Below are 7,500 nucleotides of genomic sequence, written 5' to 3' on the forward strand. Positions count from 1 at the left end.
ACCACTTGTCTTTCTTTCACAAAAGACGCTCCCTAACTTTTTAATTAATTTTTTACTCTAAAGTAGACTGATTGTTACTCTTGTGAATCTGAACGTTGTAATGCTTACCATCCGAGCACATAAGACACAGGGGTTTCATACATTCCTTTAATCAACCTACTAACATACTCTACCATGTCAAACAATTTGTACACCAAGCACTTTTCACAACGTTCTGTCCCATCGTCGAAAGTCTATAGAGTATTAAATTTGTCTTACCTAAAGATATTTAGACTGAATATATAGTCTACAACAAATTCATCGTCTTGAGAGAACGTTCAAATACCTTGAGAAGTTCCCTCCCTTTTCTGAATAACTAGTAAAACATGTAAATGTTTGCATACATGCATACATGCATACATACATACATACATACACACATACATAAATGAATACATACACATAGACATACATACTTACATACATACATACGTACGTACATTATAGGCATACCGACAGACAAAATAACTACAAGCAAACATACCGTATGCATGCATACATGCACACATATATACATACACGCCTGGAACTGCATAAAGTTAAGGGCGTGCCACAATTTACATATAAATCGGGAAGAAAGCATGTGTGATATAGATAAATATCACAAACACTTACATATCAATATATGATGCTTCTACAGAAGAGATAACATAATTGAATATAAAATATTTATGATTATGAAATTCAATAATGACTTATCAGGAAATAATCTAATAATGAAACGCTACGATCTAACAACGTTTTGAGGAACGAATTTGCTATCGCGTTGTGCTAACTCAAGGGGTATATGTAACTATTTGTGGAATTTTTTGTTGATATGAAGCAAACAGTATTTTAAAAATCAATAACAAAAATTTGAGGTGGCTTTGCATTGACATAATTATCAGAAATTACTGAAATTAATTTAATGTTAGATTTATGATACTAAATATATGCTACAAAATGCATCAAATTCAGAAATCAAGATATGCATCAAAACGAATTTTCATAATTTAATTTTTTTAATCATAATATCTTTATTAATATTAAAGATTGAAATCTGGCGGAAGGAAATATTGCTTAAAATATATTTCAAAATATCTGCAATAGTTTGATAAATTGAAAATAATCTGCCTGATGTGCAATATCAACTGTATAGTAGCCCAGCTGTTAGGTATCTAAGAAAGAGACAACTGGTATTATGAGATTAACTTTTGCGTGGACAGATATTATGTCCTTACAAGCGTGCATATATGATATGAATAGGTTAACCCTGCTGGGTAAAATGGTACTATGTACTGATAAGTAGTAAATACTTAAACCGAGTTACAGAACAAATGGTTGTGAAACACAATGTTGGTATTAAAATAATAATACTGATAGCAGTGAGACAAACGAGGATATTTTTCTTAATCTATCTATCTATCTATCTATCTATCTATCTATCTATCTATCTATCTATCTATCTATCTATCTATCTATCTATCTATATCTGTATTTGTGGAAGAACAGCAGTCACCCACGCATACGAGCTTCCCGTCTCCATGCCAAAGTTGTCCAAAGGAAAAGCAAAAACCGATACCGATTGGTACCAGAGACATTGCAACTGAAGCTGAGTGAACTGGAGTGACATGAAATAAATGATATTGCTCAAGAATACAGCACACATGTATATGCATGTATGCATATTATATATTTATGCAGGTTTTATTTGTATATGATATGCTAGAGAACAAGTTTTTTGTTACTAGATAATAAATGACATGTCAAATTAAATGGATATTATTAGATACATTATTTCAGCAATGACTGTCAACTTGCAAGCTCGGTTTCACAGTGCATTGGTTGAGGAACGAAAATCCTGATCTTTTAAAACACTAAATGCATAAGAGCTGAATAGAGGAAGAATATTTACAATTTCCAGATACGAGGGCGTCTGCAAAATAGCATCGTAAGTTGACGTTGATCAATAGCTGGATTATTTATAGTATTCGAAACCCGTATTACAAGAGGAAACGAAATATCCTTTGTCTACAATCAAAGAAATTAAGTTGCAATTGATTCCAAAATTAACAGTCACAATATTCAACACAGCATTTCTTTTATCTTGCCACATTTTCCTATATTGTCTAAAAGTTCTTAAAAGCAAGATACACACTAAAAGAGCCAAGTGAAACAGCTTTATATGTATGCGTTGTATGTATGTATGTATGTATGTATGTATGTATGTATGTATGTATGTATTATGTATGTATATATGCATACATGCATGCATGCATGCATGTATGTATGTATGTATGTATGTATGTATGTAGGTATGTATGTATGTATGTATGTATATATGTATGTCAATATTCAGTTTTATTTCAAGACTTTTTGCCAATAGGTTTCTAACCAATATCTAAAGCCCCTTCATTGGCATTTCAACAACATGAAAGGGTATTTTTCATGTACGTATATGTCTAAATTTGCGCGTTGTATTTTATGTCTGTATTCTCATGCATATAGCTGCATGTCTAGACATGATCAAAGTTTTACAGATTTTTGCATTTCTATTGATGGCTTGGATATGTAGTCTTTGAATCAGCTTTTCTTTTCTGGTTTTGAGAAGCCTAATTTCTCAAGATTGGCATCTAGGCAGTGTGTTACATATCCCAATATCCCAATAATTACAGGTATAAACCTCAATTTCTAATCTGGATAGAGTAGCTATAAATTCCTCCATAATACACTGTAGGTATTTTCTGTTTCGCTGATATTTATCTTTATATTAACATACGCTTTGCATTCAACACCGGTATGCCTGCATGTATGTATATATGTATGTATGTATGTATGTATGTCTTTGTATAAAATCTATACACATACACACACAATGCAATATATCTTCTCCATTTATATCCCATTACTAAAAAGTTATTTCTGGGCATCAAACATCAGTGGAATAGGACTTAATAAAGAATTCCACTATAATCAGAAGCTACAATGATATTGGAATATCATAGGTTGGCTGACAGGTTAATTACAAACAAGGCACGACTTAGCCTACCTTCTGTATCTTTCAACTGTACAGACGTTTTTTTCTGACGTCGATCTAATATCTAAAAGTTAGCCTCGGTTATGAAAATTTTGAAAACCCGATCCGTATAAGGCACTTGTGATTAATATGCAAATATTTTCCCTCTGCCAAGTTCCTGAGTTCTCATTTCGTTGCCCGCAGTATTAGCAATTTGCTGAGACAAGGTTACGCCTGCATATATTCGTTTGGTTCACTCCTTTTCCTTTATTAGTAACATTTTCTCTCTATGGCCATTCTTTCAAGCGACATGAGCACGAAAGACAAAAATTTGTACACATCAAGTATAAATGGAAATTAAATCTAAATTTTCATTGTTCACCTTCGCTCAGATGATAAGTCACTTAGAAATTTCATTGTGGACCGTGTAGTGATCTCCACCGTTACAGAGAAACAGCATTGTTAGTAGTAAACCTTTTCTAAACAGCGCTCATGTTGCTCATAAATAAATGGGTTTCATGTCACATTTGTCACAGATGGGCAGACTGAATATCTTTCAATATGTTTTACTTTAACATAGATTATCATCCAGCTTTACGTTGCTCTGCGTTTGTCATCTGGCCGAAACTCTAAATTAAAAAAAGACACAAGAACTTATTTATAAATCATATATCTATATATATGTTCTGCACTGTTTAATAGAAATATATATTCCTCTAAATGCTTAAAGGTATAAACGATTCTCTCCCCTTCATTAGCTGTCAACTACATGCTTTTAAGTCTCTGGTTGTATGTTTGATATCATCCATATAAACTGATGTCAAGATGCCACAGTGAGATAAAGAAAAAAATGACACCAATGCTAAATCATCCCAACACAACATGAAAATGCGGCTAGAAAAAGCACTTTTTGCACTCGAGAACAACATACGAGTACGAGCAAATGAATTTGTTCGCAGAGAAAGTATTAGCTGTCTACACAAAGAAATTTTAAGCGAGGCAAATCTGCACTGGAAGTAGTTTACTCGCATGTAAGACATTTCTTTCTCTAGCTTAATTAATTGCAAGTCTCTCATTACGTCTTTTCTCCACTGTTGGAAAAAAAAAAGAATAAGGAAAATACAATGAGCTTAATTAATTTCAAGTCCCGAGAGATGTCGTGCTGACGAGTCCAAAAGGAGGACGCACTAGTGGTATTCACCTGTGACTTTAAGTAATGCATCTCATGGAAGGGATAATAAATAAATAAATAATTTATATAGAAATATATGTATGTTGATTAACATCCTTATAGCTAGAAGCGATTCTTTTCCCTTCTCTAGTAGTCAACCACGTATGTATGTATGTATGTATGTATGTATGTGTGTATGTATGTATGTATGTATGTGTGTATGTATGTATGTATGTGTGTATGTATGTATGTATGTATGTATGTATGTATGTGTGTATGTATGTATGTATGTATGTATCTATCTATCTATCTATTTATCTATCTAGTTATCTATCTATAAATAGATGACTCAAGATGACTCAAACTATTCTGAGTGCTCAAATAGGTATGCCACCTATGAATATGTATATATATATATATATATATATATATATATATATATATATATATATATATATATATATATATATATATATATATATATATATAATTATATATATATATATATAATTTTTTTTTCCGGTAGCGTCTCTGTGCAGTGGTCTCACGAGGCTCCTTCCGGAATTCTTCATGAGAAGTGCATGCGGGCGGCCATGTCTCAAGCTCGTGCGTATTGGCACATCCGCAGCGCTGCTTTTAAGTTATGTATTATACGTGCAGTTTCTTTCTTTTTTTTTAAAACCAGACACACAAGGATAGCAACACGATCCATATTAGACCCACCTTCTCCATCGTGGAATGACCTCTATATAAAATATCCTGTCTACTTTCCCACATTCTGAAACGCATACTCTCTACCTTTCCTGGACATGTCAAGAACTCCGACGAAGTCATCAAAATATTGCGCCAACAGCCCGCAGACCAACTCAGGCAAAACAGATATGCTTTTAGTCTTGACCTTGTCTCAATGTACACAACGGTACCAGCGCACTCGGTGGTCAGCCTATTGACTGACTGCATAGTAGTGTTCGTCATCCAGTGCATTGTATTCGCCGCAGCTGATATACATCAAGTATTGTCCACCATCGTGCACAGCACCTACTTCTTTTTTCATGGTCACATATACAAATAGACAACAGGTCTTCCCATGGGATCCAGTCTCTCGGGCCTACTAGCCATAACCCCTACGAACCATTTGGAACTTCGAGCACTCAACAACTGTCGCTCATGTGCCTTCTTCACCAGATACGTAGATGACATCCTTATACTCACATCCTCCCGTGAAGAGGAGGACAGAATATTAACGACGTTCAACAACATGGACATGAACATACGGTTCACTATAGAACATCCCGACAACACTAGATCCCTATCGCTACTCGACTTCCAACTGAAAATAACGGAAAAAGGAGAGATCCACACCGAGTTCTACACAAAAGCAGCCAGTAGATATATGTTTGTTCAGTACAGTTCAACCCTTCCACTCGGATACCCCAGAAATGAACTTGCACGCATCCAGAGCAAGTGCAGCAGGACAGAGGACAAGGTGACCCACACGACACGCTTCCTAGAGATACTGAAAACTAACGGGTACCCTAAATCCATTGTAAATCGGCTTAAGGACCCAAGATGATAAACACGCCGAACACACAGAAAAACCAGCAACACATGCTTCCTTAGAAAACCCCATTTTAGCGAGAGGATAACTACAGCCATCCGAAGAGCCATACGAAGAGAAGCGCTAGACATACAACTAGCCCACTCCGGCCCCTCTCTGAGAAAACACCTAGCAAAGAAACAAGCAAGAAACAGCAATCAATGCACACTACCTAACTGCCCCATCCATGACACAATTTTATGCCAACGGGTAAATGTTGTGTATAGAATACAATGTAACAAATGCAACATGTTCTATGTGGGTAGTACAACAAGACCGTTACACATTCGCACCAAAGAACATCAGGACACAATAGTCTCTTTCAGAATACATCTAGACAGATGCTGGAACACCGACAAAAGCATAACAGTCACAATTCAGGCCAATGGAAGAAATTTGGGTAATCTAAGAATTAAGGAAGCTATGCTCATTGTCAGACTAGGGCCCTAGATAACAACAGGCTGGAGGTTGGCAATCAACATATAATTTAGCTGCATTTGGATGCGTGTAGGTTCATTTTTGATAACATGCTCAAGTATTATGAAAATAGAAAAGAAAAAGAAACTGCATGTATAATACATAACTTAGAAGCAGCGTTGCAGATGTGCAACGCGCACGAGCTTGAGACATTGCCGCCCTCACGCACTTCTCACGCTACCAAAAAAAAACAAAAAAAACTTCAGTAACCGTTGGAAAATCGATTATAGCAGTGAGTTGATCAATTCCTAGCGATATCTGAAGAAGGAATTTTGTATTCCGAAATATTATTATTATATCAGGCTATGGATAATTAAATTATAACAGTTATTACAGTCTATTCTGCATTGTTGTGCCATTCAAGGCACGATATATTTTGCATTTTATATATATATATTTCTACCAGTGTGGAATAAAAATGAGTTTGTTATACATATATATATATATATATATATATATATATATGTGTGTGTGTGTGTGTGTGTGTGTGTGTGTGTGTGTGTGTGTGTGTGTGTGTGTGTGTGTGTGTGTGTGTGTAACAAACTAATTTTTATTCCACACTGGTAGAAATATAGGAAAAATAGCAGTTAAAATAGTTAAAATATTTTTTTGTTTATATATTAAAGTTTTAACCGGTTTCACAGTTTACACTGATTTTCAAAAGTTGGAATAGAAAGACGTGACTTATGTCGCAGCTGTCTTACTTCTGAATAGTGTTTGAAGTTTGCCCTGTTTTTAAAGGGAGTTCATGTCTCAAATTAGTATTTGTTTTGATTAGGAATCGATTGGAAGAGGATAGTCACATGACTGGTGATGTACATTTTTGTAGGTTCCTTGCTACGTCCGTATGTTAGTATCAAGTGACAATGCTTGGCGTCATAAGTTAAGGCTGACACGGTTGACTGAACATGTTCAAACAATCAATGTTCTGAATGCTTTCTGTCAAGCGTTTGTAGAGAATGAACACATGATTCAGTTTATAACCTACTGTACGTTTCCCGCTACGTTAAAAAATAGTTTTAAAATACTTTTACTGTACTCAGCGCATTTTCACTTCTATTTTTTCTATATATATAAATGCGTGCACATGTTTATACACCCCACACCCACACATACGCACACTTACAAACGCCCGCACACTCCTCACACACATATATACACACATATGATTGTGTGCATATATTCATATACATATATATCATATATTTGCCTGTATATATT

The sequence above is a fragment of the Octopus bimaculoides genome, chromosome 5 (genome assembly GCF_046866305.1).
Source record: "Octopus bimaculoides isolate indiv1 chromosome 5, ASM4686630v1, whole genome shotgun sequence".
In the NCBI taxonomy this organism is placed as follows: domain Eukaryota; kingdom Metazoa; phylum Mollusca; class Cephalopoda; order Octopoda; family Octopodidae; genus Octopus; species Octopus bimaculoides.